This window comes from Dromiciops gliroides, chromosome 1, assembly GCF_019393635.1.
Source record: "Dromiciops gliroides isolate mDroGli1 chromosome 1, mDroGli1.pri, whole genome shotgun sequence".
In the NCBI taxonomy this organism is placed as follows: Eukaryota; Metazoa; Chordata; class Mammalia; order Microbiotheria; family Microbiotheriidae; genus Dromiciops; species Dromiciops gliroides.
In genome coordinates this window covers 99,405,348-99,418,871 of record NC_057861.1, presented here as the reverse complement: position 1 = coordinate 99,418,871, position 13,524 = coordinate 99,405,348, and the positions used below count along the sequence as shown (strand labels likewise).

General features: G+C 38.5%; 1 pseudogene; it reads right to left on the bottom strand.

The window, feature by feature from the left end:
* Positions 1–11,280, bottom strand: part of LOC122746191 — a 194,173-nt pseudogene extending 182,893 nt beyond the window's left edge.
* Between the last annotated feature and the right edge of the window lie 2,244 nt (positions 11,281–13,524).

Below are 13,524 nucleotides of genomic sequence, written 5' to 3'. Positions count from 1 at the left end.
TTAAGTATGTATGTTATTCCCTCTTTGAGCCAGTTATTTTTTTGTTGTTGTTTTGTGAGGCAATGAGGGTTAAGTGACTTGCTCAGGGTCACACAGCTAGTAAGTATCAAGTGTCTCAGGTTGGATTTGAACTCATGAATCCAGGAGAGGTGTTTTATCCACTGTGACACCTAGCTGCCCCTTTGAGCCAGTTATGATGATAATAAGGTTCACTCACTTTACCACTCCTTACCCCTCTTCCTCTCACCTCCATAAGCTTTTTCTTGTTTCCTTCATGTGAGCTACAACTCCCCAGTCCATCTCTCTTCTTCCCCCTCCCCCAGTGCATTTCTCCTACCCCTCAACCCTATTTTAAAGATGTCATCATGGGTTAGCTACATGGCACAGTGGACAAAGCACCATCCCTGGATGCAGGAGGCCCAGAGCCCAATCTGGCCCCAGACATAAGCCACCACACCCTACCTGCCCCACAAAAAAACAAGAATAAACAAAAAATAAATGTTTTACAAATATCCTCCCTTCATATTCAATTCAGACCTGTGTCCTCTGTCTAAGTGTATTCCTTTCATGTACCCTAATACTGAGAAAGTTCTTATGAATTGGAAGTAATATCTTCCCATGAAGGAATGTAAACAGTTTAATCTTTTAATATCCCTCATTTCTTTTTCCAGTTTACCTTTTTGTGCTTCTCTAGGGTCTTGTATTTAAAAGTCATATTTTCTATTTATTTCAGGTCTTTTCATCACAAATGCCTGAAAGTCCTCTTTTTCATTGAAGTCCCATTTTTTTCCTCTGAAAGATTATACAAGTTTTGTTGGTTATGTGATTCTTGGCAGTAGTCCCACTTCCTTTACCCTCTTGAATATCATATGCCATGCCCTCTGCTCCTTTAAAGTAACTGCTGATAGATCTTGTTTTATCCTTATTGTAGCTCCACAGTACTTGAATTATTTTTTTCTAGCTGCTTGCGGCATTTTCTCCTTGACCTTGGAGCTCTGGAATTTGGCTCTAATATTCCTGGAGGTTTTCTTTTGGGATCTTTTTCAGGAGCTGATCAGTGGATTTTTTCAATTTCTATTTTACCTTTTGCTTCTAGAATATCATGGTGATATTTCCCTGACAATGTCTTGTAAGATGCTGTCTAAACTCTTCTTTTGTTCATGGTTTTCAAATAGTCCAATGATTTTCAAATTTTCAAATGATCTCTCCTGGAACTATTTTCCAGGTCAGCTGTTGTTCCAAGGAGATATTTCATATTTCCTTCTATTTTAAAAAATCATTTTGATTTGTTTTACTGTGTCTTGGTTTCTCATAAAGTCACTAGGTTCCATTTGTTCAATCCTAATTCTTAGGCAATTATTTTCTTCTGAGAGATTTTGTGTCTCTTTTTCCATTTGGTTTACAAACTGTTGACTTTTTTCTCATGACTCTCCTGCACTGCTCTCATTTCTCTTTTCATTCTTTCCTCTACCTCTCCAAATCTTCCTTCTATCTCTCCTACTTTCTCTTCAAAGTCCCTTTTGAGCACTTCCATGGCCTGAGACCAATTCATATTTTTCCTGGAAACTTTCGATGTAGCGGCCCTGAGGGTGTTATCCTCTTCTGAGGGTGCATCTTGATCTTCTTTGTCACTAAAGAAACTTTCTGTAGTTCTCAACTTTCTTTCTTTGCTCATCTTGCCGTCTTTTACTTGACTTTTAACTCCCTCTTACAGTGGGGGCCTACTTCCAAGCTATACTGTCCCAAGCTTCAGAGGGTCCCAGGTGTTTCAGTTTGAGGGAGGGCAGGTTTTTCTGTCTCCTGGCCTGTTCTATACTCTGAAGATAACCTCAAGTCAACTTGCTAATTAACCAGCCAGCAGAACTTTATGTGTGGTGGTTCTTAGCTCAGACTAGCCTGTACCCCTCCCCTCCCTGGGCCTCCTGCTTCTCAAGATTTCTTCTTGGTTCCACACTAGGGTTGGATAGCCAAATTCCTCTTTAGGTCCTGCATACACCCCTATATTTCTGTTCCTGCTCCCAGCTAGCCATTCAGCCCTCTCACCTGACCATAAGCTTAGTTCCAGAAGACTCTGGTACTGCAGCTTATTCAGAGGCTGGGGGTAAGTTCTTCTGGCACAGCATGCCTGGTGTCTGTGTCAGCACGATCGTGGGAGTTGGACTCTTCTAACAGCCCAGCACAGACCCCTCTAATGTGTCTTTGGCTGGAAAATAAACTCAGCCTGTTTTTTGTGGGTTTTGCTGCTCCAGGGGTTATTTTATTGCTGTTTTGGGGGGTAATTGTGTCAGGAGCTCTGTGTGTTTAATGTTTTTCCTCCACCATCTTGGCTCTACCCCCTCAGCCTCCAAGTGTAATTCTTAGTATGGTGTTGTTGTTTTTTTTTGTTTTGGGGGTTTTTTTATGAACTAGTCACAATAGATTAACTTTGTTTCCTTTATCCACAGGTTTCTAGCATGATATATCTGGGGTATGCTAATGTACTCTTTCTGTCTCTCTCTGTCTCTCTTTCTCTCCCTCTGTTTGTGTGCACTTATATACACATACAGACAAATATACATATATTTCTAGATATATAGATATACCATCCAGATATACCCTTTTTTTAAAGTGAGGCAATTGGGGTTAAGTGACTTGCCCAGGGTCACACAGCTAGTAAGTGTTAAGTGTTGGAGGCCGGATTTGAACCCAGGTACTCCTGAATCCAGGGCCGGTACTCTATCCACTGCGCCACCTAACTGCTCCTGGATATACCCTTTTTAAAAAACTATAGTTTAGCATTTCATGAAGAATCAAAGTAAAAATCATTCCTCTATAACGTTGTCAAAGTTCTATCTTTATTTAAAAAAAAACATTTTTATTTCTATTGTGAAATTTAAAAAATATAACTGTGATGTCAAAAAATCTAATGTGTGGTCGCCTTAAATTAGAAGCTCATAGCACCAGTCTTTGGGCATTAAGTATTTATTAAAGTAACTTAGGGGTTAGCAAAGAGAAACATGTGAAGAAAGAGATCTGTCTACCCTACTTCCTCTGCCTGCCCCTGCTGCCAACAGCCAGTTCACAAATGAAAAGCCTGATCCTCTGTGGCTTCCAGTAGAAGTTCCCTGCAGGACCAGAAGAAGGGCAATCCACACACTAGTTCCAAGATAATTGGCTTGTCCATTGATTGACATGACTTACAGGCAGTCTATGAATTTCCAGAGGTCAGGCAACTTCCTGACCCCAAGTCATATGCTTTCTCCTCAGTGTGGAGCTACGCTGGATCTCACAATGCCTTTCTCAGCAGGGTTGTAGTGCTCTGATTCTCCCACTATATAATTCTATCATATGCATATATGCATATGCATGTATATTTATATAATGAGTGTGCATGTATATACAATTATTTGTTTATATATGCTTTAGCATAGCATTCAATAGTATCTCTCATGTTACAATTGTATGAAAGAGAAGGGATACAACAGAAGTGTCAAGTTTATGCAGGCAACAGGTCAAACTAATGAAAATTTAAGTGTGAAACACTTAACAAAATAAATAAAAGACAATAAGACATACATAATGTTAATTTGTCATTTTCTGAGTCAGTATCTGATCTGCAGGGATCCATTTCTATTTGAGTTTGACATTCCTGGGCTAGACCATAGTATAATTAAGATCTTAGATTAAGGATCAGAAGGTACCTTGCTTTAAGGTCATCTAGTCAAATCCCCTCTTTGTATAAGTGAGGCAAATGAAATCCAGAAAGATGATATAATTTTCCCAACATTTCATAGGCAGTAAGCATCAGAGGCAGGATTTAAAGCAAGAACTCCAAATCTAGTGAGCTTTCCACCATACCATGTTGCTAGCTGGATTTGAAACTTGTTGAATGACCACAAAAAAATTGTCATTAATGTTTCTGATGTGAATTTGGATGAAGGACCACAAAGATATAGGCTATTCAACATTATAATATCAATAACTTGTATTTGGTAATAGATGGCATTCTTACTAAACAATAGGCAGTCTTCAAAAAGATTTTGCTGGGCTAGAACATCAGACTATATAATAAGATGGAATGTTAATGGTGAAAAATATAAAGTCTCAGTTTAAAATGTCAACTTCACAAGTACAACAAGGTTAGATAAAAGTGTCTGAAAAAAATCTGGAAGATTATGTGATCTACTGACACAATATGTGCCAACAACCTTTTATGGAAGGGGACAGAAGCTAATAAAATATTAAGTTCCATTAAAGAGTCATAACTTATGACCGAATAGGCAGAGTGTGATCAGGTGGTCAGACCACTATTTTTACTTCAGGCACTGTATTTAAGGAAAAAAATGAGTTGTTCAGAGAAAGACAACCAGAAAGATGAAGGGATCCAACTTCATATCAGATGAGGATCATTTGAAGAAAATGATTTATTTTCCATAGAATAGTCAGGTGGGACAGGTTCATTGTTTTCAAGTATATTAATGGTTTATTATATGGATGAGTGAACCTGTTCTATTTCATCCCAGAAGGCAGAAAGAAGAATAGTGGCTTTCAAAGGACCAAATTTAAATTTCATATAAAAAAAACAAAACAACTTCCAGACAATAAGTTACCCTTAAAAGAGAATGAGTTGAATTGGAAGAAGATGGTGGCTTCCCTTTCATCAGAATATCACTTTTCTGACTTTGAAACTATGAAAGCTAATGTCGTTTTCCACTGCACCACACTTTTCTATGTATGAAATTAATATTTTAATTTTTGAAGAGGGCAAACAATAGTTACCAATGAAGCAAACCACTATTTGATTCAAATGACAAGAAAGTAGAAAAGATCTTGATATATTAGCCATGGCCCAAATATTCTCCAGAGAATGACATTCAACAAGCACAACAGTAAAAAGAAAACAAACATAACAAGTATTTCAATCATGTCCCTGCTCTCACCTGCCAGTTGGTCTCCTCATATGCATGGTTGAATATAATAAAACACCAATAGAGTAATTTGTTTTAAAGTCTCCTCCCTTGCCATCACCCCCAAACATGAGTTGGAGCCTTAATTATGAATTAAGTATGGACCACCAGGCCTTTGCCTCAGGTTCCTGAAATTTAAATGGTACTAACAGTACTTTTCTAGAGAATGCTTCCTTGCCAATGCAATGCTACCTGAGGTGAGCTTCATTCAACCTGCTTAATTTTGGAAATAGTGGACTCATTCTATGACTCACTTCCTCTCCAAGTCCCCAAATTTCCTCTCTTCCTTTTCCCAAAAACATCTTTGGTAGTAAAGAAACATTTAGGTATCTAAAGGTCTGGAAATAGTGGTGTCATTCTATGACTCATTTCCTATCCAAAGAGACAAAAGGAATTTTCATTGGTTAAAATATGAAAAATTAATTAAAAAATAAATATGTGGGTCAGGTGAGTATATAATTAGATGTATTCATAATTGTTTTATCTCTTTCCCACCACTTCCTTCATACCCTCCACATTCCAACTAAGAAAGGAAGAAAAAAAACTTTGTTAGCATAATAAAGCAGAACAATTCTTGCATTTCTTTTTGATGTCAAAAAAATTTCCCTCACAATCTGCATTCTTCTTCTATCACCTTTCTATCAGGAGGTGGTTCTATGGTTAATCATGAGTCTTCTAGGAGCCAAGACGGAGGAGGAAAGGCAGTGAGCTCTCAGAACTCACAACACAATTGCTCCAAAAAACCTCCAAAAATGCCACAGGGCAATTCCTGGATAACCAAAACCCACAAAAGAATGGACTAAGATAATTTTCCATCCAAAGATAGCTTAGTAGGTTGGCAGAAGGGAGCTGTTGTGCTGGGGCAGGAGTGGAGCCAAACCCTACAGTCACACTGACACAAATCCAGGCCCAGGAAGGCTGAGCCAGGGAAAGAGACCCCTGGGGCCTCTGAATGAGCTACAGTGCTGATGTGATCTGGAACTAAACTCACTGTCTGTTGAGAGCACTGAGCGGTTGGCAAGGGGGAGATTACAGAGGTCTCTGCTGGTGCTGAGGCAGAACTTGGGTGTTTTACCCTGCTGGGAACCAGGGAGTAGGCTTCAGTAGCAGTGGCCAAGGTGTAGGAGGGGCACAGGCTTGTTGAAACTTACAACCACAGCACACAAAGTTTTGCTGTCTGTTTAATTAGCAAGTTGGCCTGAGGTTATATACAGACCAGGGAATAGGCCAGGTGAGTGAAAAACCTGCCATCCCTTAAACTGAAACACTTGGGACATTCTAAAGCTTGGGACGGTATAACTTGGAAGTAGGGCTCCACTGTAAAAGGGCCGTAAAAATCAAGTAAAAGATGGCAAGATGAGCAAGCAGAGATAGTTGAGAACCATAGAAACTTTGTTTGTTTTTTTGTTTTGTTTTGGGTTTGGGGGGGGGGGGTTTGTGGGGTTTTTGTGGGGTTTTTTGGTTTTTTTGTGGGGCAATGGGGGTTAAGTGACTTGCCAAGGGTCACACAGCTAGTAAGTGTCAAGTGTCTGAAGCCGGATTTGAACTCAGGTACTCCTGAATCCAGGGCCGGTGCTTTATCCACTGTGCCACCTAGCTGCCCCCAGAAACTTTCTTTAGCAACAAGGAAGATCAAGATGCACCCTGAGAAGAGGATAGAAACATCAGGGCTCATACATGCAAAGCTTCCAAGAAAAATATGAATTGGGCTAAAGACATAGAGGTGCTCCAAAAGGATTTTGAAGACAGAGTAAGAGAGGTAGAGGAAAAATATGGAAAAAGAAATGAGACAGATGCAGGAAAGTCATGAAAGAAAGTCAGCAGCTTGAAAATCCAAATGGAAAAGGAGATACAAAAGCTCACTGAAGAAAGTAATTACCTAAGAATTAGGATGGAACAAATGGAAGCTAGTGAAAGATATCTTGAAAGAGGTCCCAAAAGGAAAACTACCAAGAATATTGTAGCCAAATTCCAGAGCTCCCAGCTCAAGGAGAAAATATTGAAAGCAGCTAGAAAGAAACAGTTCAAGTACTGTGGAGCCCCAGTCAGGATAGCACAAGATCTAGCAGCTTCTACATTAAAGCATTGGAAGCCATGGAATATGATATTCCTGAGGGAAAAGGAATTGGGATTACAACCAAAAATCACCTTTCTAGCAAAACTAAGTATAATCTTTCAGGGCAAAAAATTGGATTTCAATGAAAAAGAGGACTTTTAATTATTCATAATGAAAAGACATGTACTGAATAGAAAATTTGACTTCCAAATACAAGACCCTAGAAAGGAATAAAAAGCTAAACAGGAAAAAGAAATTAAGAGGGATGTTAAAAAGGTTAAATTGTTTACATTCCTACATGGGAAGATGATACATTTACCTCATAAGAACTTTCTCAGTATTAGGGCAGATGATAGAAATAAATTAGGCAGAGGGCACAGGTGGTAATTGATTATAAAGGAATAATATATGTAAAGCATTTATTTTTTACATATCTTTTTTGTGGGGGGTGGTCGTAGTTGGGTGACATGAACAGTGGGTGAGTGTCTTGTGTCTGAGGCAAAATTTGGGCTTGGCTACTCCTGGGTCCAGGGTGGGTGCTTTGTCCACTATGTCACCTAGCTGCCCCATGATGACATCTTTAGGGTAAAATTGAGGTGTGAGAGGAATGCACTGGGGGGAGGGGGAAGTGCAGAGGTAGCATGGGGTGAAATCCCACATGAAAGAAACAGGAAATGGCTTATGGAGTGGGGGAAGAGTTTAGAGAGGAGCAGGGCAGGAAATGAACTTTACTCTAAACAGAATAGGCTCAAAGACCTTAATCTCATCAGAGTGGGCTCAAGGAGGGATTAATACACACATACACACACACAACTGGGTGGAGTAATCTATCTAAACTGTGAAGTAAATGAACCTAACACTCATAAGAAATATCTCAAATACCTTAATATCATCAGAGTTGGGTCAGGGAGGGAATAACACACTCAATTGGGTGGATCAATCTATCTAACCCCTCAGGAAAGTAGATGGGGCAGGGGATAAGGAGGGATGGGTAAAAGAAGGGAAGGCAGATTGGCGGGGGGAACAGATAGAAGCAAATCCCTCTTGAGGAGGGATAGGGTGAAAGAAGATTGAAAATAGAGTAAATATCATGGGAAAGGGAATAGGATAGAGGGAAACAGTTAACAATAGTAACTGTGAAAAAGAGAAAAGTAAAATAATGCACAAAAAATATTTATAGCAACTCTGTGGTGGCTAAGAATTGAAAATCAAAGGAATATCCATCAATTGGGGAATGACTGAACAAGCTGTGTATATTATTGAAATGGAATGTTATTGTGCTATAAGAAATGACAAGCAGGATGATCCCAGAAAAACCTGGAAAGAGTCATATGAAATGATGTATAGTGAAGTACAGAGAATCAGGAGAACATTGTGCACAGTGACAGCATTAGTGATCTATGAGCAATTGTGAATGACAACTACTCTCGACAATGCAATAACCCGAGAGAACCCCAAAGGACTAATGATGAAGTATACTATCCACCTTCAGAGAAAGAAGTGATATTGATTGAACACAGACTAAAGCATGCTATTTTGTGCTTTCTCCTTTTTTTACTTATCTTTTTATGTAAAATGACTAATATGGTAATGTTTTACATAATTGCACATGTAAAACCTATACTGATTGCTTGTAACCTTGGGGAGGGGGGAAGGGTGGGAGGGGAAGGAGGGATGGAATGAGAGATGGATAGAATTTGGAACTCTAAACTTTAAATAAAGAAATATAAATTCTAGGGAGGTCCCCAAATCATTCCAACCTCCTGCCCTATGTGGCTGATCATTGCATTGGTCAAACTTCATCTGTAAAATGGGAAGAAGAATAACATCTACCTTACAGAGTTTCCTTCTGGGCATTGAATAATATAGCATATGTAAAAAGTTTTGCAAATCTAAAAGAGCAAAAATTGCTAGAAATCATTATTATGATCAGAGCCCTAAAGTATTTTTAAATTGTTTATCCTTAATTTTGTCATGGTATAAATAGTTCTCCTGATTCTTTTAACGTAACTCTGTATCCATTTATCTAAATCTTCCCAGGTTTTTCTAAAATCATCTCCTTCATCGTGTCTTATAGCATAATAGCATTTCATCATATTCATATCCCATAGCTTGTTTTGCTATACTTAATTAATGATAACACTTAATTTTCAATTCTTTGGCACCATAAAAGAGCTTCTATGAATTTTTTTGTACATATGGATTACTTTTCTCTATCTTTTATCTCTTTGGGCTATAGGGATGTACCTATAAATTACTTTCCCAAATGGCTGGACAAGTTCATGGTTTAACCAAAAGCATATTAATGTACCTGTTTTCCCACAGCCCCTCCATTTTTGGTCATGTTCCCCTTTTGTCAATTTCACCAATATGAAAGGTATGAGGTAGAAGCTCATGGTTGTTTCAATTTGCATTTCTCTAATTATTAGGGATTCAGAGCTTTTTTCATATGGCTATTAGCTTGGGTTTATTCCTCTAAAAAAATCTGTTCATATATTTTGGTCATTTACCAATTTGAAAATGAGCCCAAATCTGTCTGACTTTTCCACAGTAATACCATGAGAGATTTTGTTAAGATTTTAATTTAATATTCAAGTAAGCTATATCTATGAGTATAATAACTCTGAAGATGCCATGTTGCCTCATTTGTTATCAATGTTTTCCATTCTAGGTGTCCATTAAATAAAATGCTCTCATATTTGAATAGTAATCAACTATAACTATCTAGCCTATAGCTTATAGATTTACTCTAACCCTTTTTTATTTCTTGTTGTTGAAAATAGAGAAAACTCATATTCTTTCTCTATCCTTTGGAACATCTTCCATTTTCCATGATTCTTCAGAGATCACTGATTCTTTAACAATAATGTCTACTTTAATTTTCCTACCACGTAGAACAAGTACTAATATGAATTGGTAGAAGGAATTTCCATAGTTGAAATTCCTCATATCAATAAAATCAGAGGTCCAGTAATATATGTATGTATGTGTGCTTAGTTCCTTACAAAGAAAAAAGCAAAATGATCCCCTCCTTCCATGGAAGTACCAAGAGATATGTGAAAAGGGAATGATATGTATAAGAAAGGCCATACCAGAGAAGTGGACCAATATGGTGAAATAAAAGGAAAAATATAGCTCAATTCTTCCCTACTACTTTTCAACTACCCAATATATTTATTTATCTCAAGGTTTAATCAATTAATATTATAATTTCAATATTATAAAACTGAGCAATTCTGAAAGACATCTCTGATCAGTAGAATGATCAACCAAGATTCCAGAAGTTTAAAGATGAAGAACAATGTACATTTCATCATACAGAAAAGCTGACCTAAAATGCAGAATGAGAAATCAATTTGGGGGCATGACAAATGTAGGATTTTGGCTTGACTTTGAGTATTTAAAATAGGGGTTCTTCCTCGCTCTCCCTCTGTCTCTCTCTCATGCACACACACACACACACACACACACACACACACACACACACACACACACATACCATTGATATGGGAAGTGGGAGAAAATAAATTAATAAATTTGAAAATAAAATAATAACATTTTAAAAAGAAAGTCTACACTATGTAATATCAAACAATATGAAGAATAAGTTCTAACAACTGAGGAACTCTAACAGGTCACGACTTTTCTTACCCACTCCCCAGTCCTTAAAAGACAAACCTCCAATGGGAGATGGGGGGATTCAAGATGGTGGAGGAAAGGCAGTGACTTCCTCGAGCTCTCCCCAAGAACCCTCCAAATACCTCTAAATAATGCTGTAAAACAATTCCCAGAGCAGCAGAACCCAAAAAAAGGATGGGGTGAGATAATTTTCCAGCTAAAGATGGCTTAGAAGGTTGACAGTAGGTGGAGCCAAGATGGCGGAGAGGAATCAGCAAGCTGCCTGAGCTCTCCTTCTGTTCCCTCAAAAAGAACATTAAATCAAGCCTCTGGACAGATTCTGAAACTATAGAAGCTGAAAAGAGACAGAGAGACACAGTCTTCCAACCAGAGATAATCTAGAAGACTTCAGGAAAAGGTCAGTCTGACTCAGGCAAAAGGGAGGCCCAGCACAGGGCAGCAGCCCAGCACCAAGGGGGTTGGGGCAAGTCAGCAGGAGCTGCGGGCCACAGCCGAACAACTGAGGCCTCTGGAACTTGGCTCAAAAATCTGGTGGCCAAGAAGGACAGTGGAAAAACCTACCTGCACCGGCTGGGAGGGCAAGTTACCAGCTGCAGGGCCACGAGTGGGACAGGCGGGATCGGGCACCAGGCCAAGCATGCTCAAACAGGACGTGCAGGGGGGTGAACTGCACACACTATAAAGGCCTAGAGTAAAAAGCCGGTCACACAGCACCTATACCCCTGCACAAGAAGCCCAAAACAGGGAACCTGGTGCCCCCAGAGCAGACCTCAACTTAAAAAATAAATAAATAAGCTGCAATAATGAGTAAGAAACAAAAAAGAGCCCTCTCCATTGAGAGCTTCTGTATCAATAGGGAAGAAGCCAACACAAACTCAGATGAGGACAATACCCTCAAATTGCCTTCATATGAAGCCTCCCAAGGGAAGGTGACTTGGTCTCAAGAACAAATAGCCTTCCTGGAAGAGCTCAAAAAGGATTTTAAAAATCAATTGAAAAAGGTAGAAGAAAGAATGGGGGGAGAAATGAAAGCAGAACAAGAAAACTATGAAAAAAAAATCAGCAGCTTGGAAAAGGAAGCACAAAGATTGACTGCAGAAAACAATTCCTTAAAAAATTCATCTGGTCAAATGGAAAAAAAAGTTCATAATTTCACTAAAGAAAACAATGCCTTAAAAAATTCATTTGGCCAAATGGAAAAAAGAGGTGCATAATCTCACTGAAGAAAACAATGCCTTAAAAATTAAAATTGGACAGTTGGAAGATAATGAATCCATGAGACACCAGGAATCAGTCAAGCAGAATCAAAAGAATGAGAAAATAGAAGAAAATGTGAAATATCTCATTGGAAAGACAACTGATCTGGAAAACAGATCGAGGAGAGACAATTTGAGAATTATTGGACTGCCTGAAAGCCATGACCAGAAAAAGAATCTAGACACCATATTCCAGGAAATTATTACAGAGAACTGCCCTGACATCATAGAATCAGAGGATAAAATAATCATTGAAAGAATCCACCGATCACCTCCTGAAAGAGACCCCAAAAAGAAAACTCCAAGGAATATTGTAGCCAAATTCCAGAATTATCAGGTGAAGGAGAAAATATTCCAAGCAACCAGAAAGAAGCAATTTAAATATCATGGAGCCACAGTCAGGATTGCTCAGGACCTTGTGGCTTCAACATTAAAGGACTGTTAGGCTTAGAATACGATATTCTGGAAGGGAAAGGAGCTTGGATTGCAGCCAAGAATCTATTACCCAGCAAAACTGATCATTCCCTTTTAGGGGAAAAGATGGACATTTAATGACATTGGGGACTTTCAATCTTTCCTGATGAAAAGACCTGAACTGAATAGAAAAGTCGATCTTAACATACAAGACTCAAGAGAAGTTTAAAAAGGTAAACAGAGGGGAAAAAAAAGGTTACTCAATTAGGTTAAACTGTTTATATGCCTAGACGGGAAGATAATACTCATAACTCTTAAGAATTGTAAATGTATTGGGGCAGAGAGAAGGACTTTACACAGAGGTTATAAATATAAATTGTCTTTGACGTGAAGATACAAAGAAAATTAAGGGGTTAAAAAGGGAGTCTATGGGGAGGAGAGGAAAGGGGAGGTGGAATGGCGTGAATTATATCATATGAAGAGGTGAAAAAAAAACCTATTACAATAGAGGGAAAGAAAAGAGGGGTGAATTTTGTTTCAACCCTCCTCTCATTAGATTTGATTCAAAGTGGGAATAACATATACATTCATTGGGATAAAGAAACTTAGCTCATTCTTTAGGGAAGTAAAAGGGGAAGGGAAAGAGGGGGACTGATAGAAGGGAGGACAAAAGCAAGGGAGAAAAAGGTAATGAAAAGAGGGGGGTGATAAAAAGGAGGGCAGATTGGGGGAGGCAGGGATAAGAAGTAAGGTGTCAGTGAGGACGAATAAGATGAAAGAAGGGGAGAAAAGTACAAAGGCGGTAAATAGAATGGAGGGGAATAGACATTCAGTAATAATAACTGTGAATGTGAATTGGCTGAACTCTGCAATAAAACAGGAGTGAATTGAAGAGTGAATTATAAATCAGAATCCTACAATATCCTGTTTACAAGAAACACATTTGAAGCAGAGAGATACACACAGAGTAAAGGGAAAAGGCTGGAGCAGAATATATTATGCTTCAGCTAAAGTAAAAAAAGCAGGGGTAGCAATCCTTATCTCAGACAAAGCACAGGAAAAAATAAATCTCATTAAAAGAGAAGGAAGGAAATAACATCTTGGTAAAAGGTACTATACATAATGAAGTAATATCAATAATAAATATGTATGCGCCAAGTGGTTTAGCATCAAAATTCTTAGAGGAGAAGTTAAATGAGTTACAAGAGGAATT